Genomic DNA, 23,817 nt, shown 5'->3' with positions numbered 1-23,817 from the left:
GTGCTCTCGCCGTGTGATCCTGACAAATCAGTTGGCTGTTTATTGCGTTAGCTACACAACCTTGATTACAGGAAACAAGATGTTATGCATTGTATCATAATTATTTTCCTGGGGGTTGCAAAAGTTTCAAAACTGTCATAATGACAACTTAATTAGATGAAATGATACTCAAAGTAAGGGACTTTAGGCCAAGGTTGCATAAAATACATAAATTATTCACAAGGAAATGGCGCCAGAGCACAAAGTAGCGGGATGGCAAAAACAATAAATGAAGTAAAGTAAATAAAGTACAAATAAAGTTCTTGAGTTCTTCACACAGATAGTGTTGAGTGAACAGATAAAGAAATGTCAGCCAACTCACTCTGTTTTTAATGAGGGGACAAATAGACCGAAATAGAATTTGTTGTTGTTGTTGTTGTTAATGCATTATGCACTGAAATAGAACTTGTTGTTGTTAATGCATTATGAACCGAAATATAATTTGTTGTTGTAAATGCGCTTGGCAGACTGTGCAGTTGTTATGCAGTAGGTGGCTTGGAACGGATTGAGGAGGGGCATGCCCTGCACACATCCACCGTGTACGCCCGATTAAAACCAGCATTTAAATAGGAAGTGATTAAAATATCAATGGCCTGGATTCAATAAACTTTTTTCCTTGGCCTTGAATTAATAAATACGTGTGTTTTTTTTTTTTTGTTTTTTTTCTCCCCTTCCCTTAAGGAAAGTTTGCCACTTTAATCTTTGGCAACCAGACGATTTGCCACATTGTTTGTGAAGGGAAATAAGCGCCTGTGGTGTAATTCTGAGTCAGAGTTCAGGTTGAATGGACCCAGGCCTCTGCCTAGAGCCGGGCACAGAGTTTCTGTGGGGCGTTACCAAAGCAGGGGGGGGTGGTGGGGGGGGGAGGGGGGGGGTGAGCGCGGGGGAGGTTGCGACATTACGATCATGGACCGGTGGGAGGGGAGATTACGATTTCAAAGGGCACCTATTCACCTATTCTTTAAAAAAAAAAGAACAAGGGGACTTCAGGACAGACCGGGCAAAGAGTCGGGCCCCTCCCTCTGCCCATGCCTGCCTTTGCATAAACACAGTAATAATAATTTACTCCTGCAGATCAACACATAATCCATGGGGCGATGGCGTCTAGCCCGCTGTACTTACTGCGGGGGGCTCAGCGGGGGTAATTTTTCCTAATTGTGCACGCGAGCACTTTTCACCGTTACTCTGCTGCTTGCCGGCTGGCTCGATGCTGTCGTCCATAATTCTCCCCGAAGCCAAGAAGTCAATACTGGCCATCTTGGCCTGTCAGCTCCTCTGTGTCACCCACACAACAAATGGCCAGATCAGTGCTAGTGCTCTCTCTCTCTCTCTCTCTCTCTCCCCCTCTCTCTCTATCTCTCTCTCTCTCCCTCCCTCTCTCTCTCTGTCTCTCTCTCTCCCTCCCTCTCTCTCTGTCTCTCTCTATCTCTCCCTCTCCCTCTCTCTCCCTCTCTCTCTCACTCTATCCCCTTCCCTTCTCTAAATCGTTCTATATCGTTCTTTTCGCCTCTGTCGACAATGCAATGAGAGGATAAGAGCACAGCTCTCCAGTTTCACAGGTCTGTACTTCAGGTTAAAAAAAAAAACTAAAAAAAAAAACCCAGGCCCTCATCATCAAACACATTTCACAAAGGTGTTGAGATCATTGCAGGATTTTTTTGAGGAGCGTACGCTCTTTGCCATTAAACGGTAGAGCTTCGCGAGCGATCGCAGTAATCCCGCCACGTTCCTCGTACCCTGTTGAGACCGCGCTGAGATTCACGGTTATTTGCCCTAACAAGGCACCAGACGTTTCCGACAGGAAGTGGCAGCTTCAACAAAGCAACGGTGACCCGTGAGCCGAACCTGAGCCGAGCGGCGGACGCGGCACCTTAACAAGTCGCGGCTGTTCGCCGAGCGCGCGGAAGACTTAATCGCTCGCCCCAGACCGCTTCAGCGGTCATGAGAAGTACGCGCGCTCGCGAAACGCGGTCGTGCGTGAGCTTAAACGAAAAGTCCGGGCCGCGCGTCTGGCACGCGTCGACGCCTCTGCCCGTGTCCTACGGGCATCCCACGTCACACCTGACCGACGCCCATATGGCGCTCCGTTTCGGGGAAGGTCTGGAGCCATCTGGGTGCTGCTGGGAGCCCGTTGGGAGCCTGGCGGGGCGCGTGCTGTACGACAGCGAAATACGGGATCAAAAGTGTAAATATTTAATTTTCGGCGACGTATCTGAACAAAAAAGTTTAGCGAGCCCCACTGCTTACTCGGTTATACGTTTTAAAAGGTATTCATAAAGAATAAACTGTGTGTGTGTGTGTGTGTGTGTGTGTGTGTGTGAGAGCAAGATCTTCCAGACATTTATATTTGGAAGATAATTGGTTTGAAGGTAGCAATAGAATAAAAATATAAAAGAACCTCAGATAACGCAATTTGCACAGAGTTACTTCAGAGTGGTAGTTTGCATTGGCGCGGTGACATTGAAAGAAAGATTTGGTTGTTTGGAAATAAGCAGGTATCTTCTGGGTGCTGTTCCTGACTCTTCCTCTCTTGCTCCGTTAGTGTATGTATTATTTTGTTCACACGCATTATTTTGTTCTTCTCATCTTGCAGTGACATGGTGGTGATTCGACAGTCCAGGCCCTCTCATGGATTTGTCGGTCCCTCTGAATGTTTAATTTATTTCTGCGTAATTCTCGAGCAGACAGTAATGCTGTGGCACATTGAATCTCATGCTTTCCCCACTCCCCCCCCCCCATACACTTCACAGCAATTCAGACAGATGGAAGGAGATTATGTGAAGACTAAAAATAGAAGCAGAGTCCTGTAATCATTCTAGAAATAAAAAGAAACACACACACACACACACATTTCACTTTGCAATCACCACATGGATTTGTGACAGGCTGTTCATAGACACTTGTGCATGTATTTGTTCAATACTTTTGGTGAACTATTGTTTTAATGGCTTGCATGATTTTATCATTGAATTTTGTCAGATTTTTTCATGTTTGTCAGAGCCGAAGGGCTCTCATTGGTTCTCCTCTGTAACTACAGGGTGATTATGGCCTATAGGCCCTGTTCTTCACTGAAGGCGGAGCCTTGAATACGTAGATTATGTTTAAACACTTCCTGGAATGTTAATGGATGCTTGTGTGAATGACTAAAAAAATACTGACATCTGTGAATATTGGTTTTCTGGCTAATCGGACTTGGGTCAGTTTACAGTGAGAGGGACTCCGTCGGCCAGACAAATATGCCCCAGCATTAATAGTTCTGGATTAAATTGAAACTTCATTGTAGGACCCGTACTTCTTGATGAGAATGAAAGTGCAAGTGTATGGTGAAAGAGAGAGGGGGGGAAACAGAGAGAGATACGGAGAGAGGGGGGAAGAGAGGGAGAAAAAATTGAGAGAGATACTGAGAGAGGGGGAAAAAGAGGGGGAAAACAGAGATATAGAGAGAGGGGGAAGAAAGAGAGGGGAAAAACAGAGAGAGGAAAGAGAGGGGAAGACAGAGAGCGATACAGAGAGAGGGGGAAGAGAGGGGGAAACAGAGAGATACAGAGAGAGGGGAAGAAAGAGAGGAAACAGAGAAGGGAAAGAGGGTAAGACAGAGAGCGATGCAGAGAGGGGGAAAGAAGGGAGAACAGAGAGATACAGGAGAGGGGGAAGAAAAGAGGGAAAAGCAGAAGGGAAAGAGAGGGGAAGACAGAAGAGATACAGAGAGAGGGGAAGAAAGAGAGAAAAACAGAGAAGGGAAAGAGAGGGGAAGACAGAGAGCGATCAGAAGAGGAAAGAGAGGAAACAGAGAATACAGAGAGAGGGAAGAAAGAGAGGAAAACAGGAGGGAAAGAGAGGGGGAAGACAGAGAGCGATACAGAGAGAGGGGGAAGAGAGGGGAAACAGAAATTCAGAGAGAGGGAGAAAGAGAGGGAAAACAGAGAAGGGAAAGAGGGAAGACAGAAAGAGATACAGAGAGAGGGGGAAGAAAGAGAGGGGAAAAACAGAGAGAGGGGAAAGAGAGGGGGAAGACGGGAGCGATACAGAGAGAGGGGAAGAGGGGGAAAACAGAGAGAGGGGAAGAGAGAGAGAAAAAACTGAGGGACATACAGAGAACGGGGGAAAGAGAGAGAGGGGGTGGGAAGGTGGGACACGTAAAGAAAAGAGAACGGCTGCAGTGGTGGGGAGGAAGGTTTCTTTTAGGTGAATTGGCAGAAGGGGGGCAGCGTTTGAGGCACGATCCCTCTCCTGACGCTCAGCTACATCCCAGCTCCGTTTGAAGCCGCATGTTAATGACCGCAGCCCGGCAGCGAGAGAGCGTCACACACAGAGAGACACTCTGCTCAACACGCCGCCACGGACGAAACATCAATCCCCAGATCAAACCCGACAGCGAGGGCCAGGGGCGCAGGCGGGAAGGGGGACCTCCCACAAACTCACCGCTAATCCGCGTAGCGAGAGGCCTGACATTTCATCTGCGCGGCGAGCCAAGAGCTTCCGCTAGCTTCCGTGAGCTTCCGCGAGCTTCCACAAACTTCCGCTAGCTTCCATGAACTTCCACAAACTTCCATGAGCTTCTACAAACTTCCATGAGCTTCCACAAGCTTCCATTCCTCTCTTAGCTTCGCTCCACACAAGTCTCCATTCTGCTCTTAGCATCGCTCCGCAAGTCTCCATTCCTCTCTCAGTATCGCTCCACGAGCTTCCATTCTGCTCTCCTTCGCGAAAGGTGACCTAACTTTGAAACGAGAGAAGTCACTGCTTTCAGTTTTTAACTTCGTTACGCTCGGTATATTGTATTGTGACTGTACGTTGCATGCCTGGACGAGTAGCTGATATTGATTGATCGGCAGCTTTTTTGTGTGTGTGTGTGTGTGTGTGTGTGTGTGTGTGTGTGTGTGTTCAGCATGGCAGAATTGACATAATTTTTCAAAGAAACAGAAATGTAATCAGACAGATGAGGGTCGTAATAGAATAAAGAACATCTCAAACATTTCAACAGGAAGGTCACTGTGCTGTTCGTCCGTATGCCTGTCTGTCTGTACAACTGGCTGTGTCGTGAATGAGAGAGAGGGCCTACAGCAGTGAAATTGGGATAAAAATGAGGAAGTTAAAATTATGCTCCCCACACTCCACAGACTTGCTAGTGCCAACTCGGTATGGCTGCCCCCCCCCCCCATTCAAATTGAGCGCAACCAGAGTTGCTTGCTATCTGGGGCACCTGTGGGGTATATAAATCTCAAACGAACATCAATTTGAACTGCAATGATGCGAGAGCAGCCATGAATGAGTAATAGCCAATAGCTCATGTAGCGCGCTATTTATGACATCTTATCATGCCTTGGATAAAACACACCTGGTTATTGGTCACGATTCTTGCACTCTCCATGCCTAAGATTGCTTATAAATTACTCGTTATTCCTAAAGCACAAACACAAGCCCGCTTTTGAGGTTTTGACCGCAGTCCTCGAGCATGTAGTACCTCCACGTAACCAGCAGGCAATTCGCTTGGTAAAAAAACTAGCATGAACTTTACATAGAGATGCAATCGTACCCACGCCAAAGTGGGATTTTCAGAAGTGAATGAGTAACCCGCCATTTAAGATGCAGTTTGACCACCATTTTGTATAAGAGGCCCCTGGTCTTCACCACCAGCGACCAGTGCACCTCAGCTGGAGGAAACGGTCACACTATCAGGGTTTAAAAATAGGCCGCAAATTACGGGTTTCGCAGCCTTCCAGTACCGTGGTAATTGGCTATTTGCCATGACCTTCAAGCCCGCTGGTCTGAGGTACAGATTTGACACAATGCTCCATTAATTGCGAGTCTGAAGGTGACGGGTGTGGATGGTTGGGCTCCAAATGCCTGGTCAGATATGGCAGTTTGGGATTTATTAATGAATCATTGTTTTTCTCTTTTCAACTATTTTTGTCTTTCTCAATTCTAACATGTTTTCTCTGTTGGGGGAAAATAGAGGTTGTACCCTGGTCTTTGCTCAACCAGTAGAGGACTTTGAAACGGTGGAGTAGGCTGAGCAAATATGACACGGTAATGTGTTCGATCATTTTTATGCTTAATCTAGAATCTGTTGCATGTGTACACACAGCAAAATGATCAGTGCTCAATCAGTCTCTTGACAGAGTTTATAGTGTGAGTCCAATATGGGACATACTGCATGTGCTCACATGCTGTGCTCAGCAATGAGTTCATTTTAACACCACAAATTTTGCTGTGCATGTGCTTATGTACACAGATGCACATGCATTCATGCACTCACACACACACACACACACACACACACTTCTTTTTACCTATTGTGCGAGAATCTGAATTATGACATTTGCAAATGTCGAGTCCCTTGTCATTTTTTTTTTTTTTTTTTGTGGAGAGGCTTAAAAGAAGAATTTAATATCTGAGTTGTGCCACTTGTCAGAAGCCCTTTAGCGTTCGCTGTACTAATATCACCAATGACACATTTCACACAAACCACCAAACCACTGAATCATATCTGCACTTCCCATGCGATTGTCTTGTTTGTCTCCATCAATGTGACTGCTGACAAGGAGCAGGCTGTGTACCCTGTCACAAGTTAATGTGATTGTGGGGGACTGGGGGGCAAGGGGTGGGTGGGCACCGCCGTCCATCAGCAATAGGGAGGGGGGGTCGGGTTTGTGGGAGGGCCGGTGTGGGGGTGATAGTGGTGGTGGCGGTAGGGGGCAGTTTGGGTGGGGGGGGTGCACCGCCATCCATGAGCAATAGAGGGGGTGGGGGGCGAGGCGGGTGGGAGGGCTGGTGTGGGGTGATTGTGGTGGCGGTGGCAGCGGGGGGGGATCGGCAGAGGGTGCTGCAGGATCTGACAATTTTTCTGTCAATCACAGCTGATGGAAAAGAACGAGGAGAGAGAAGAAAGAAAAAGTGTGGGAATTAAATCACTCTGAGGCTAAAGGTCACGATTCTGCCCTCTGCGGCCTACGCAACACTCACTTGGAACTACCAGCTACTCGATTGGTTGGTTGTCGAATAGGCCAGGTTCGCTACAAGGAATAATAAATAAAAATCAACTGATGAAAGAAAATTTCATTTATTTCTCAGTTTACCTGTTTGGTTAAATAAATAAATTGTGAGAAAAAAAAGCTGTGAGAACATACATAAATAAATAAATAAATAAATAAATAAATAAATAAGCTTTATTAGCAAGCCCGTACAAATGCTATGCTAATAATTCATGTGAAGATGCCTTAAAACTGGACTGGGTCCACATCAAACCTCATCCGTGCAGAAATGAACGCTGTTCGCTTTTGACGAGCCACAGACGTTGTGTAGGCTGAATTTAGTAACGCAGACAGCGGCTGAAACGCCTGGTGCTCGGCGTGCTGATTCACAGATCGCCCCATGAGGCCATCTGTCGCGGCGACGTCAGGCCGAGCTGTTTCTTCCCGTCCGACGTGTACCTGAGCCACCCCCCGGAGTGCACAATATGGAAGTGTGTAAAAAAAAATTTTTTTTAAACGTTTAGGGTGAAAGCGGGTATTTGGCATCAGGGTTGGTTAAATTCCCCCTCAATTCAGTCGATTCAGAAATTGAAATGTTGTCCTGAATGCTGGTGTCAATGGATGTTTCTTATTTGTTGATGGTAATCTGCAAAAAACCTATTACTACTACTACTATTTAGTTTGTTGCAATCTAATTAAACATGATTTTTTTTTTTACACCTTAGTGAGAGGACAAAATGATGTCACCTGTTGGTGCACCATGTCCATTTCCAACTGATCCTTATTTGGAGTAGTGCGGTATGATATTAGTCCAAACAAGCAAACAAAAATGCAGTTCATGCACCTTTATGCAATTAATTTTTATCAACGCAATTGAGGCTCCGCGGCACATTCCCATAGCTCTGAGCCAGTGTGCTGTGATCAGTTAATTTCTGGCTCAGCTATTGTTTCGCAGGCTTTGTGCCACGGTAATGAAGGTTAGGGCGCATTCAGATCGCTCGCCTCTCGCTGGTTGGCAGCGCGCGCGAGCTTTGTTCGCCGTTCGAGTGCCTCTCCCGCGAGCGTTCATGAATAAACATAGCATGCGATCCGATAGCGCTCCGCACAGAAAATACCCCGAAGAGCGTTTCATTTCAATTAAAATTGCTTCTCGCCATTCTCTTGTGTTCGTGAACATTCCAGTTAGTCACAGCAGGCTGAGACGGAGAGGGACAAAATATTTTCAAAGGGCGACTGAAAAGCAAAACAGAAGGAAAAACTTTTCTTTTTTTTCTTTTTTTTTTTGCTGTGTTCGCTCATGGATGAGATCTTTTCATTATTAACTGCGTGCTCATACGGATCTCAGAACGAAAAGTGCAGGTAATTGCTCGCAAAACCCGAAGTGTGAAGGAGATAAACTTTAATTAGGTATAAATAAATAAAGCGGTAGTTGGATTCATCGCTGTTGTCAGCAGGTGTGAGTGTCTTCATCGCTGCCAATTAGGCAGAAACAACTGAACTGTCTGTATTAAGGATGGGCTAAGCAGCCAAGAGAGTCAATCACAGTGTAGGTAATGGTTAAAACAAGTGCATGCACAAGCTGGTCTCCCCTGAATTAATGCTATTTCACATGCATTTATTAATACCAGCATACCACACAAAAAATCTCCAAAATACAATTTGGAGATCTTTATCAGCCACGATACGCTGGTATTGAGGTGTATGCAATGCTCAGAGTTTGCAACAAAGAATGTCGTACACGGCATACAGTGAAAACCTTACTGCAGGACATAGCCAAACAAGACCAGGTTAAAACTTAGTATGTAGCTGGGCCTAACACACGTGATCCAGCCGACCAGTGGTGTAACTTCATAACTCGGCTGTCCAATGGCGTGACTTCATCAGTCAGTCAGTCAGTCAGTCAGTCAGTCACAGATATTCGCGTTTGTAGGGCTGGCACCGCTGTTGCCGTCCAGCCAAAAAATTGCATTCCTGGACGTTTGTGTAGGCAGTAGTCCTGCTTGTTGGAGTTGTTGCAGTTCAATCCCATGTTAACTTCAAGATCAGACATACAGTACTGTAGACTGTGACTGTCCTGTAAATGACAGAAACCATTTCAGAGAACAGTTCTGGATGTCCTTTTAATGCTGATTAACATCACAAACACTTAAGCAGGCTCCACACAGCCGTTGGATAAATAAATAAATTTGAGGACTATGTTTCACCAATTAAATTACATCTGGCCTGATTACTTGTTGAGTAACGAAGTTGAATGGTTCAGCTTGATGCATTGCTGTTATGCAAAAAATGCAATAACTGAACTGTTCAATGTCATGTAGGTCTTCCCCATTTACACAAATTATTAGTGTGCGCAGGGTTATATGCACAGGAAAATGACCTGTGTCAGTTCTACTCTCAGAGTGTTTGAGTCCACAACATGTAAACATGTACTCATAAAACACTAGCTGTTTTTGCTGGGTGTTGTCTCTGTGGAAAGTATTTGCTATGAACTGGTGTCATGGCATTGTTCTGGTGTGTGTGTGTGTGTGTGTGTGTGTGTGTTTCAAGCAGAAATTGAGTTTTCTATAAAGACTCCCCCAATGCTGTAGAGGAACTGCACTGTAAAGTAGCTGACATGTATGTGTATAACATACGTACGCACTGCAGCTGGTCTAACTTTGTGTAGTGAAAACACAATACAGACTGCATCATGTACAACTGTGAGTGACAGGATAGACAAGTAATGGGATGTCTCCAATCCTGGCTTTCACTTTTGTTGATCTAATAAATTCAAGATAATTATATTTGTTAAATATTACCCGAAATACTGTAACAGCCAGTTAAGTCAGTGAACTCTAGATGTGATAGAAATTTGGGCGTTGCTATTGGACCGTTTTTCAGTCATGCTGTTTCCTGATTGGATGAGCAGGGAAGCACCCAAGAACCAACATTCATAAAGAAGTGCAGATCCGCTATACAGTACGTATGCTAACCTTATCCAGTATAAAATAAAGGACAGACCAGGGCCCTGAGTTAGCTGGCATGGAGAGACTAGGGCAGCACAGGTTGCCCAAACACACAGTGCCCTGTTCACTTCACGTACTGTTTAACCTCAAATTACAACTGGGCTTTGTTGATAAATCAAGATGTAGCATTGCTAACTTATTTCCATCACTCAGAAGATGTCGTCATATGTATCATGGAGCTCTACACCTTGACCTAGTGTACGTTCCCATTAGCCTAATTTGTACAACCCAACAGTGGCTACTGTAAATATCGGCCCCCTTCCCCACCACTCTACGATCCCTCCCACCTCCCCAACCTGTCCCCAAGTATTTTTTGTCTTAGCTATTCTAAGGACATTCTTGAGGACAGTTGCATAAAATTGGAAATGTATTCAAGTTTATGACTTTAGGCTTATGTTTCTCTGTGTTAAAGTTACACCCCTTTAGAAACATGCCATTGTGTCTGCCAGTTCCTTGCTTTGGCGTCTGCCCAAGATGCTGAAATCGAAATTGATGCGTGAAGGTTGCTGAAGGAAGCTCAAGTGATATTTCAAAATGCCCGCCGGTTCAATGCATTTTCGAACTGCCCCTGAACTAGGCTAACTGCCAACGACCGCCCCAACACCCGCGCCCCCACCCTCACCCCTATCTTCCCTAAATACAGACAAAGCCATTCTGTAGGTATTGGGATTGGAGGAGGGGGGTGAATCTTCAAACGATGTGACTAAAAATATAGCTTGAAAATAAATAAATTATGAGACGGAAGCAAACAGCAAGGCGAGCCGCGCGATTGTGCTGCAGAAGAGAGAGAAGCTGGTGGCGGATCGGGAGGTCAGGACACCGATCTCAGCTTCAGAGTTCAGCTTCAGATGATAAACAAAAACCAGGCCCTGATTATACTCAATTCAGGAGCAGAGGTTATCAGGAGCTGAGGATTTATTACGGATTTTCTGAAGGTTACATATTCTCTGTTTTGTTCATGGCATGGCTCCACAAACTGTAAACTACCCCATTTGTTTAAATAATAACAAACATTTGAAGTGTGTATTAATAGTTTGTGACCTTATGAAGTAGCTGATGGCAGATCAATTTCAGTTTGCTTTGTTGGCATGACGTATACATACATATACTCAAAAGCAAAACAGAGTCACACAATAGATTAATGGTAAAATGCATCTCAGTACCATTTCACCAAGGTAAAAAAAAATGTGTTGAATTTGAAATAAATGTGGTATGTAATTAGATAAAGGCCAATAAAATAACATGCAGAAACGTGACGGTGGGAAATTGAGGGTTGGTGTAAACAGGCACTACCCAGTGTCTGTCATTCCGCATTATGTTTTTTTAATGAAAGTATATATATTCAGGGGACACTGGTATGGTGTTTGGGGTGCGTCCATCATTATTTTTTGGAACAGCAGCTCCCAGAGATCAAAAAAGAAAACATGTTATGAAAGATAATCCGGGGCCAGACGCACACGGCGGCGGCGGCGGCAGCGGCGGCGGCTTCTCCCTCCGCTGCCCGCTGAAGCTGAGCAGAGCAAACAGGATGAGTCACGCCGTCTCTCCCTCTCTCTCTCTCTCTCTCTTTCTCGCTCTCTCGCTCCAGCCCACGGACCCCGGCCTGCTCAGCTGCGCCGTCGCCACGGCAACCAGCGCTCCCGAGGGGGGGGGGCGGCGAGGCGTTCTGCGGTTGCCTCATGGTTCGTAAACTCCGCCCCCCGCCCCCCCTTCTCCGCCTCTTCGCCCCCGCCCCCCCCCCACCTTGGGGAGTGTGGGGGTGAGGGACTTGTGGGGGAGGCTGGCTTCACTGGTGGCCCTGCTGGGCAATCCCCAGTTTGAGATCTGTGTTTTGTTCCTTAGAATCAGGAGGGCGGGGGAGGGTTTGCATGTGTGTGTGTGTGTGTGTGTGTGTGTGTGCTTGTAGTGGGTGTGTGCATGTGTGTGTGCTTGTAGTGGGTGTGTGCGTGTGTGTGTGCTTGTAGTGGGTGCGTGTGTGTGTGTGCTTGTAGTGGGTGTATGTGTGTGTGTCAGTGTGCTTGTAGTGTGTGTGTGTGCTTGTAGTGTGTGTGTGTGTGTGTGCTTGTAGTGGGTGTGTGCATGTATGTGTGCTTGTAGTGGGTGCGTGTGTGTGTGTGTGTCAGTGTGCTTGTAGTGTGTGTGTGTGTGTGTGTGCTTGTAGTGGGTGTGTGCATGTATGTGTGCTTGTAGTGGGTGTGTGCATGTGTCTGTGCTTGTGGTGGGTGTGTGTGTGCACTTGTTGTTTTTTGTGCGTGTGTGGGTGTGGTTGTAGTAGGTGTGGTTTTGTGACATCATCAGTAACCATTTATCAGGAAGTCTGATGATGATATATTGCATAATTTCAGGCTACTGTATATCCTCAAATTACTGCGCTTGCTTAAATATTTTCAGCCTTTGAGGCCAGTATCGCCTTGTAGATTTTCTACAGGAGGCATATAAATCCAATAAATTCCCTTGTTGTTAATGAGCTGTATAAAATATGCGGATTTGAATTATAACTGTCACTTCTAATGTGCAGCTTAAATAGAACAGAATGAGCATTAGTGCCACTTGAGAGCACAATAACCTCGAAGATTAAATGGTGCCAAGAGGTTTGCACACTCAAAGCAGAATTATGCATTTAAACACATCATCACGTGTAAGTAAAAAGTATTTTTTTGATAAAACCCACATATTTACATACATGCATGACCGGCACTCTGTATTTGGCTTACATGTATTTGAATGATAACTTCTGATAAATAAGCAAACCGTCTGATGTAGAATGGTTATGGCAGAGGTCTTGGTATAAAAAGAAAGTCCCGCTAAAATGGAATGTAATAACATGAAGAAGAAGAAGCAGAACAAGAAAAAGAAGAGTTCACGTGCACACTGGCGACATTTAATATTCATACGAATTTCTCCGCTAGAAGAGCGGAGAAAGAAAGATGATTTAAAATGAGCTCCGTTTTCCAAACAGTGTCCGTGACGTTCTGTTCGGACTACGGTGTCCTCTGGACTCTCATAACGTGCTCGCTGCGCCGCATTGCCGAACCTGACTGAGGTTGAACCAGGCGAAACCGGCTTTTTTTGTGACTGCCGCGTGCATCATCGTTACGCACATCGGAGAAGATATAAATATTGCCTGTCGTGGATGTTGCCGTGACAATGAAAGACTGATGTGGCTTCTGCTTGTGGGGATGTCAGGCCTTTTGTTGTGTTCTCGGCTAATGCTGTTCTGACCCTTTTATCTGAATAGAGCAGGGTAGCAGTCAGGACTATCTCTGTATTACGTTCAGAGGACTGGGCCGTTTTTATCCACGGGGCTAAAGAGCTTTTTTTCTCGCTTTCTTTCATTCCCAAGGTGAAAGCACTAGACCCAATGGGATGCTATAGCTACGTGCACTTCAACGTCGTCGGTTAACTCGTTTCTAAAATTAACCTAACTGAAGACGAGAGACGCTTGCTTCCATTTCTCAGGTTAATAATATAGAAAGACTTACTTTATCAACACCCATTCGGATCAAATCTAGTAATCCAATGGGCACAGAAATTGTATATAATGGAATAATGTGTATATGCTATGACCGATGCTACAGCAGCATTCAATGTATGTAGCGGGGAAACATCAGAACACTCACACGGAGCCCTGGAAAGAAATGATGGTCTGCCTGCTTTTGCCCTCCCTCAAACTAGCCCTAATAGTGTCATTATAATAATGATAATAGTAGTAATAATAATCCTAATAGTTATAATAATAACAATAATAATAAAAAAATATAATAATGATAAGGCTTGATTGTTTGGTAATGTAAAGCCAGGGCCAGATTGAAAGACATATCCATTGAGAGAAGATGGGGAAAACAGGCCTATATGGAGACTGGATAAGCCAGGGTAGGCTATATTAGTCTCAGTGAATGGATTTTTTTGTTTATTATTTTCTCTTTTTGGTTTGAAGTTTTGGGCGGCAGTGTAGTATAATGAGTAAGGAACTGCTCACAAGTTCGATTACCGTGTGGGACACTGCCGTTGTACCCTTGAGCAAGGTGCTTAACCTGCATTGCTTCAGTATACATCCAGCTGTATAAATGGATGCAGTGTAAATGCTATGTAGAATGTTGTGTAAGTCACTCTGGATAAGAGCATCTGCTAAATGCCTGTAATGTAATGAAGGTTTTTAAAAAAATTATTTTTGCATAATACGTACTTTGGGCTTCAGCATGCCTAACGAATCAGTTTATTGAAACTGAGTAAGTCAGTACTGGGCAAGTCCATGTAGACCATTAGCCTCATTAGCAAAGGGACATTTTTCTTAACGCTGTTTACGTTAACAAACAGTGGCCATCCATTTCAGGCTTGCACTGCGGTGAGGTTATGACCGGTTTGGTGCTCTGATCTGAGATATTGTCTGGCCCAGTCCTGGAGATGTGCGTTTGCTAATTTACGAGTTCATCAGCGACAGCTTCAAATTCATTTGCGCTCAGATAAATGTCGTGTCCATTTGCCATATCCAACATTATGTCAGACTACAGCCAGATGCTATCAATCTAAAGCTCCTGCTACAAGGAGACCTACCTGAGACCCACACACAGAGCTGGCCTGTGCGTTCTCAGGGAGTGTGAAAGCTGAAGTAGCATAACCTTCTTTTTTATATATACATTTTTGACAGACTGTAGGGACAGATTTCTGAACAAAGATCCTCAATTGCAAAACACGCACGGTAAACGTTTGCGGACGCTGTGCACCTGTGCTGTGCAATGAATGTCCACGCTATATTTCATCATTCTGAAATAATCAAAATAGCCTATAAATCGTACAAGAACTGTGCTCATAAAATATTAAAACAACATGAGCGGATATGATGAAGAAAAAGATCCACCATCACCGTTATGATCACAGTCGCAAATATTATTGTGTAAAGAATAAATTGCCTTACTTCACATTTGTCATAAAGGTAACAGATACACACCAAAGGATACAAGAAAACACCATAACCTCCAGACATGCTGTGGACACCGTTGATTTTTTCCCAGAATGCTCTGTCTTTCTTTTAAACTCATGAATGCTTTAAGCAGATGTGCAAAAGTTCCTGATTGGGTGGCTTGACAGTTTAGATTAGATTTATGTTTTATTATAAAATGAGATTTTATTTAGATTTAAATTCAAGTAATCAAAAAGCTGTTTTTCAAATAGACAACTTCAAAAACAGAAGCAGAAAGAGCTTTTTTGTAGGGTACATTTACTACATTCATGGTTACAGACCTCTTACAACCTTGGTTTGCTGTGCTGGTTCAGTTTAATATTCTGGGAGCACAAAAATGTAATTTAAAAACACAATATTTTTCTTTTTTGAGGGAGAAATGATTACCTCTCCAGTAATACAATAACTTTGCCAGACTCCAGTACACATGGTAATTGTGTAAACACATAGAGCTGATACAGTGTAATGTGTGTGCCAAGTCTCCATGATTGGAAAGCACCAGAATGGATGATGCAAAACAACAGGCTGGCTCAGAGACATGTGGTGCACGTGAAATGGCGGGGCCTGGCTTTCTGGGCTGCTCATGAGCATTCATGATACATCCTGTTAAACAGGAAGTGCTGATGTACAGTAGAAAGGGGTGGGGAGGGAGAGAGGGGGGTGGGGAGGAGAGAGAGAGGGGGGTGGGCAAGGGAGAGAGAGAGGGGGGTGGGGAGGAGAGAGAGAGAGTGGGGGGGGAGGAGAGAAGAGGGGGGGGAGGGAGAGAGAAAAAGGGGAGGTGGAAGATAGAAAGGAGAGAGAGGGAGAGGTAAGAAAGGGAGGGAGAGATAGAAAGGGGAGAGAGAGGGAGAGATTGAAAGGGAGAGAGGGCAAGAGATACAAAGGGGGGAGAGAGAGATGAAGAAAGGGTGGGAGGGAGAGGGAGGAAGGAAGAGAGGGAGAGAAGAAAAGTGGGCGGGAGAGAGAGAGAACATATTCTTCCCTGACAAATGTGGAAAAGCTGAAAAGCCTTCTGGGAGAAGGGTCAACAGCCCCACGCACAGCACAATATGTTTCAGCCTGTCACAACCTGAGGGACAGTGAGTAACCACCCAGCAAGAGTACAACCACTGCATGGATAAACAGTCAATGTGTTGCCTGTATATTGTAGAAATATTATAATTACAGTATAAATTATTTACATTTTTCATATACTTTTCTACCCTCCCATTTGAATCCCATTTGCACGTATTCTTTTGATAATATTTACTGTATGTTATGTGTTTCATGCCAATAAAGCATATTGAATTCAAGAGAATTGAGAGAGAAAGAGAGATTATATCAAATCTGATTGGGGCACTGATTGGGGGTTTAGGCCTGGTTCGCAGTTGGCTTTCCAATTGATTCCAAAGGTGTTGGACTGCTCTGTGTAGGCCACTAGGCCAGTTCTTCCACACCATTCTCAACAAAACCATTTCTGTATAGACCTCGCTGTGTGCCTGGGGATAATTGTCATGCTGAAACAGGAAAGGGCCTTCCCCAAACTGTTGGGGAAGCACAGAATGTGATTGTATGCTGTAGCATTGAGATCTGCCTTCACTGGAACTAAGGGGCCAAGTCCAAACCATGAAAAACAGCCCCAGGACCAAAGGGTGTCCCGATACTTTTGCTTATATAATGTATAAGCTAATATCACAGGATATATTATCAGTTAAGATTAATTCAAGATTAGGGAAAAATATTACCATGGTTAAAAAATGTAGATTTTAATAAGTGCGAAGAGGACTATTTCTTTGTGTCCTCTCTTTATCTTGGCACAGTTAGCGAAACAGTCGTGTTTTGTGAATTTATTTGTTGACTGTGCTTCCCGCATTTGTGTGCTCCACGGTTTGCAGACACGTTCTTGTGGCCAAATCTGAAGTGACCATTGTTGACATCACTGCTGGCTCCCAGCTTGACTGCAATCGAGCCGGCAGTGGAAATGAAATCGGGCTGTTTTTCCTGGAGCGGGTCTTCGCCAACTGGGATTGTACATGATGTGCAAAATCATCGGCAAGGGTTCAGCACAGGACCAGTTGGGCACGAATGTACCAGTGTGAAGGGGGTGTAAGCAGGCACAGTTGTCGCCTTTCTGCTTCCCCTAGGCGAGATTGTGGAAACTGCCTATGTTGACTTTGCCTCGAACCAGCCCTGGGTATAAGTGACCATCCGAGGTGGGACTTTTGGGGGGGACAACAGGACATTTTCTTTAGGATTTTTTTGGGGGGAAACCCTAACACTGCTGTGTGTGGCCCATCCTTTCATTAACCTCCTAAGACTTTCCTGCAATTCATTTCTGTCCACTGTAGGGGACATAAGTCACTGGTCCTAATCTCAAGAACCATAAATTGCAATATCTTGATAACTACACTTCTAAAATAAGTAATGCTTTTGAAAATATTTTCACTGTGACATGTTTTTGTCATCCAAGACACTTGTATTATGTCAAAAATAATTTATATACTTAAAACTTGTTTTTCTGCCAGGTCTCTGGTGGGTAAAGTAACAGCAGCCAACTCATCATCCATGATGATGCACACCTCGACATCCCCATTCAGACCATCTGTAAATAACAGTGGGACGGTGCTTATTCAAGGGTGAAGCCAGCTTCCACTCCTGCCAGGAGATCCTTGTAAAACTCAGAAAGTGACAGTGGGGAAAGTCACAGCAGTGACAGGTGTTGAACACAGGGGGCAACATAAAGGGATTTGGTAAATGGACTGCATTTATATAGTGCTTTTATCCAAAGCGCTTTACAATTAATGCCTCTCATTCACTCATTCACTCATTCACACACACACACACCAACGATGAAAGGCTGCCATGCAAGGTACCAATCAGCTCGTTAGCTGGAGCAATTAGGGGTTAGGTGTCTTGCTCAGGGACACTTCGACACGCCCAGAGCGGGGGATCGAACCAGCAACCCTCCAACTGCCAGACAACCACTCTTACCCCCTGAGCTATGTCGCCCCTTGGGGGGGATTTTCAAGACTAGGCTTGATACCGTGTTAGATACTATGTAGTCTGTAGGTAATCAGAGCACTAATTTAGTCAGGAAAGGGGCGAGCATTGCTGGGCCTGAATGGCCTGTTCTCATCGTTATGTCATGTCATGTTATGTTATATTTATGTGCACTCGCCCAACAGAATCTCCAGTGAACAGTTCCTTAACACTCTCCTCATGGAAACAGTCCGTTTCCAGGACCAGGAAACGCGACGGCCTGTGGGGAACTGTAATACCCGCCCTGGCATAGGCCATGAATGCCTAGAGCCAAAAAGGAAAAAAAACATTTATTTGAAAAAAAGGGGTCCCTCTGTACCTCACATCCACGCTAATAGAAACCGGCAACCCCAGTACGGTAATATATAAAGAATGTAATGGAGGTCCTGCGACTCTATCGAGCCGAAGTCCTGGGTGGGACATGGTGGTAGGACCAGGGGGGAATACGGCTTTCACTTGCAGTCTACGGGTGCCCAAATGACCAATGGATGAATGTGGATCCCCCAGCTACTGAACCCTCCCATACCCTGGGCTAACGCGTTCGTTAGATGTACTTCACCTATGAAGCTAATGGCTGCAGACAGTACTGGCACTGTCCAGATTCAATCCAAGAGGAAAGGATAAATTCATTAAAGCAATAAATACTGAAATAGTTCTGTAATTCTATTAACATTTTTAATAACGCGCACGGTTCCGACGTGACAAAGCTGGCATAAATCTGGCAGTCGATGACATTCATTAAAAATTCCAGAATGCAGCAATTGGAGCCAACCTGCTAAAATCGTGATACGGAAATATAAAGCAAAAATGTGCTGAAAAATGATTTGAATCTGAATGCAGAAGCCTGTGAGAAGACAACTGAGACTATTTTAAAACCCAAAAAAACAACCATCAGCATAGCCTGCATTTACATCTGAAGTCCTGCAATACATTTAAACAATGGGAAATTCAGAAAATTGAGAAATAAACAGAATTATATCAATAAAAGATTAAATTTAATTTGGGAGGGGTGTCTCATGGTGTAGTCTGTAGAGCCCTGTCTACATGCTCATTGTGAGCTGTGACGTTGGTGGTTTGAAGCCGGCCACATGACCTTGGTCGCATGTCTCTCCCTATCTTTCGCTCCCCATTCTTCCTCTCTTTCTCTCTCTCTGTCACACTGTCCTGACAAATAAAGCTGGAAAAAAAAGGAAAAATAAGTTTTAAATTTTAATTTAAGAAACAATCAATCAAAATAATTTCTGGACTATGTGAAATGAGATGCTAAAACACAGCACTGCTGAGCCACAGAAGGCTCTGGTCCAGTTATTCAACCTGGTGCTGAGATCCAGCTGGTTCTGTGACATCTGGAATCTAGGGCTTATATTCTGTACAGTGGAGACAAATTGGTCCCTAATAATCAGAGGCATGTGTACTAAGCAGTAATGTGGGGTGGGGGTGGGTGGGGGGGGGGGAGGAAGCAGGGAAGTGATTTTGAAGTGTCCTCAATACAAGGCTTATAAACTCCCTTACCAATCACAATGTGTTCGAGTAAAAGTCTGATTGACAAACCAATATTTCTAGCAAACCACTGTCGTATAATATCGACGTCCCACACGGCCAAATAAATGTACATTTTGACCAAACAAAAATGGAACGATTCTTGCAATGATTCTTGACTCCAAGGCCTATTCTATAAAATTCTAAAAATAATAATAATAATAATTTATGCAAGGGGTAAAGTTATTCACACAGGGCTGTGGTGTGAGACAGGGCTGTAATCTGAATCTAGCCCAGTTTCATATTTACATTATTTAACACTTAAAGGTGTTTCTGGAGCAGTCAGAAGCTCCTGGCCTTGATAAACTGCTTTATAAAAAGCTGCTTGTTTCTGTATATGTTGATGACCTGATTTTGCTGTCACCCACAGAACAAGATTTGCAGTAGAATCTGGTTCTGCTGGAACAATTCTGACAGAACTGGGCCCTGGCAGTGAATTTTAGACGAAGATTATTATTTTCCAAAAGAAACATTTGGCATTGAAAAGGGCAGACAAAAATGTAATCTGTACCTAATGAAGAACAAATATGTGGTCATTGTAAGACAGGAGAGGTGGAGACAGAGATGTGTTTCCTCTCTTAATTGCATGAAATATTCAAAAAGAAGAAAAATATATTTCCATGAAATTGATCAAATTACAACAAATTTCATTTCCCTACCAAAGGATGTAAACCTAGTAATCCTGTTATAAAAAAGCATCAGCTGCCCCAACAGCAGCCTGATATACGTATCTCAGGCGGCCATATAGCCCAGTGGAGCAGACTGATCCACACATTTAAAAACAGATCCACTGTTCATGTTGGTTTGTGCATTGCTATCATTGCCATTATTGTGACTACATATTCATTATCACAATTATTTTTATTTTTCCATTTTGTTTATTATTCCTATTTCATCACCTTTTTGTTATTGTTTTTTGTCGTTATGGATGTGCTTATTAATCTGTATTAATGTTTAAATTGATTTATGTGGGCCTTGGCAAGATGAGTTATGTGGGCTAACTATTCCTTTCCTGCCAATGAAGCGAGTTGACTTTGAATTTGAGAGAGTGAGCAATGAGAGGAAGCGATTTGAACCACACACAGTAGGTGGAAACAGCTTGGTTATCAAATGGCGGAAAACCACTGGTTCAGATGCGCTCCACAGGGTCTGTATAAGGATGACAGCATGCATATGTCAAACCCTCCAGTTAAACAGGAACGTAAGTGGATCAACCTTTCATTTTAAGTTTTTCCCAGGTTAGTTGTGGGAGAGCATGCACAAGTAGTGGAATGTTCTGTAAATTTGAGTTGTGTGAACCAGTATTCAAGTGGCCGTACTGTCAGGGAATCTTAGAAAGGCACCAGATGGTTGTAGGATCAAATGTACTGTGTATATGAAATATGATATGTTTACGTGTGTCGTTACACCAATAGGCTGGGGTTACGGATGGCTATGTTGTCTGGCGCTTGTACTGCAGGCAGCTGTAGCTCCCGTGCATTATGGGTAACCTTGAGAGGATCCAACCTTGAGCCTCCCAGGCTGTCAGTTGTGTTCCATTATCTCGCAGGAAACCGATGTAGACAGATAAGACTATGGGAGCCGGGAGAATGAGAAAAGAAAAATTACGAAACAAACGATTCCATCTGTCTCAATTTCTTTAAAAAAAAAACCCACCTGCTGTCCAGATTCATAGGTTGCTTGTAGATTTTCATTTGCCCCAAGCTGATTGGACTTCCAGACTCCCTTTCTCACTGGAATAATACAATGCCACCCTCCGCTCCCACCCGCCCCGTGGCGGGGGTCCATCCATCCTGGTCTCCATGGTGACCACCCCGCTCTCCATCGGGGCTTGGCCCTGTCAGTATCCCCGGCATCAGACTGTTAGGCTTCCAACTGCACTCCAAGGAGGTCCGGGGGGGGGGGAAGCCTGTCCACAGTGGCCCTACAGCACTGGGGCCTGTTACCTGGCATCAGGCAGCCCCAGGGGATTGTGGGTAACAAGGAGGGGCATTCCCAAGAACCTTGCAATCACAATATTGTAGTGTTTCGTTTGCCTAAACCTTCATGTTGTAGTAAACTATCATTGCTAATTTACATACATACTGAACATACATACATGTATACATACATGTAACTGAAATGATAATTGCATTTATAATAATCCTGTGCAAGAACTAAGAAGAAAGTGCAGTGTCACATATATATTCACTTATTTCCCCTAATTTATTATTGATTCAGACTGATGTTTGCCTAAGAAAGTTATTGGTATTTTGGGCCTGCAAAAAAAGTTTGCTTGGAAAATATTTGGAACCAGTATTTCTATATCTGAAGATGGCCTTCAATGTCATATTTTTAAGCTACTATGATGGCCATTAAATGTGCTTCTATGTAGTGAGCTGGAGAACAGTATTTGTAGTGTACTGCTTTTTCTTTTTTACAGTTGTGCTTTTTGTAGACATGCATTTTTTATTTTTTGTAACGTCACAACATTAAGAACTGTATGTTATAGTCCCTGGAAATGGATGCAAAGCAGGTGCAGTGGCGGTAATGTCTGCACCCTTGTTGTTATTTCTCAAGGTGCGAAGCCTGAGATGGTGCTGTTTCCCTGGTCACACCGTCACGCGGTAGTCAGCCATCCCGCAGACTGTTTTGTTTGCAGCTTGAGTGCCTGCTGCCATCAGAATCTCCTTCTGACTCCATTATGCACTCCCCCCCCCCCATGAAGCTGACTGGACATTGTCCCGCATCCCCCTGCACTCCGTGCCTGTATGCCAGATGTACTTCACCTGAGATTTGAACCTGCAACCCTCTAGTTACAGGTCCAGCTGCTGAACCACAACTCGGCAGTGACCTTAGCCACTGGTGCACAGGTAGCAGCCACCGTGTGTGTATAATATGGTGCTTATTCACAAAGAGGGGGAACACCGCATAAACCACCTATCCTGCTCTCTTTTGAGCTGGCAGTGCTAATATCATTGCTGGTGAGGTGAGCTTTTAGTCAGTAATATAGTACTGTGTAAGTGTGTCCTGTGCAGGGGGGCTTGACTGCATTTGGGATATTATTGCAGAATGAAACTGCCCCACAGGCTGTTTTCATGTCCCTTTTCTCGTGGTAACATGGGCCAGCTGTCCTTAAATATATACCTCTGATTTTCCCAGAATGCACTGGGCCTTGACAGCCTTCTTGAGGCATGATGGGAATTTCTTATCTTGTCCTTGCAGCCGAAGATGAACAGGCAGTGGAAATGTGTGCTCGGTTACTGAGGCGACCCTGGGGGTTTTGCTGACCCTAATGCGCTCCAGCGTAAATCACACCCACCTTAGATTGTGTGGCCCTGGAATGGATTGAGCCTAAAGGACTGCACGGTGTTTATGCTAGCAGCTAGCTCTGCTAAGGTATGTACGTAACTGCGTAAGAACAACACTGTTTCATGCAAATGCTCCTATTCTACATACAGATTTTACAAATTTAGTGTTGTCTGTAGCACACAACAGTACGCTGGTATATAAAGGGAAACTGACCACTTTATCCATCATGAATAATGCACTGTTAAAGTTAAAACATTTATGAACTGAAGAACTCTAATGATGCTCTATGAGGGTTTGTCAATAAAGAAACTAAATTTCAGTTCATTTTCTAAACTGACTGAATAGAAATGGAACTGACTCCAACCTTGAGCAAGATACAGACTAAGACTGTAGTTATAATAGCATTACTTATCCTCTTGAGACCCAGTGTTTTTATTTTTTCACATAATCCAAGAATGCCAATTTTGTAACAGATACACTTGATAAAAATATCTTAGATATAAATAATGAAGTCTGTAAAAATCAGATGCAACTGGAGCAAGTTGCACCCTGGGGGCATTTTGCCCCAGGTGGGGGCATCTAACCCCAATAGTGGGGCAAGAAGCCCGTTTTCATGATTTTTTAGTTTATTTAAAGGATGTTGGCTTAAATATTAAAGTGAATATGAAACTGATAACCAAATATGTTCTAATTTAGCAGTAATTTACCGTGTTACACCACTTACTGGTCTTTCCTACGCCTATTTTTCTACTTTTTTCCTTAGTCACCTTATGATGAGATTGTAAAGCGCGGCGCGCGGGATATTGTGCGAACCGCATGCGCGCAGTAACGGAAATACACGAACTAATGGCCCGATTTCCTGTTTGCCTCCCAGACACAGCAACCCCCCCCAGGAGACGTGTATGGAGCAGGACCTTGGAGAGCGCGCGGAGACGAGCGGGCAGGCCTACCTTGCGCAGAGCAGCTCACGCGCTAAGCTCTTCCAACAGGT

General features: G+C 44.3%; 1 long non-coding RNA gene across 2 annotated transcripts in view; it reads left to right on the top strand.

Annotated features, from left to right (window-relative positions):
• The window catches only part of LOC135240054 (uncharacterized), a 49,429-nt gene extending 25,612 nt beyond the window's left edge, over window positions 1–23,817 (top strand). The window contains exons 2-4 of one of the 2 annotated variants that reach the window (XR_010325567.1): window positions 11,607–11,700; window positions 22,740–22,913; window positions 23,701–23,817. This is a non-coding gene — a long non-coding RNA (uncharacterized LOC135240054). Of the gene's footprint in view, window positions 1–11,606; window positions 11,701–22,739; window positions 22,918–23,700 lie in introns of both variants that reach the window. The other variant, XR_010325568.1, reaches the window with a different exon arrangement.

This window comes from Anguilla rostrata, chromosome 14 (genome assembly GCF_018555375.3).
Source record: "Anguilla rostrata isolate EN2019 chromosome 14, ASM1855537v3, whole genome shotgun sequence".
Lineage (NCBI taxonomy): Eukaryota > Metazoa > Chordata > Actinopteri > Anguilliformes > Anguillidae > Anguilla > Anguilla rostrata.
The sequence above is the reverse complement of the archived record's forward strand: the minus strand, read 5'-3'. Positions and strand labels throughout refer to the sequence as shown.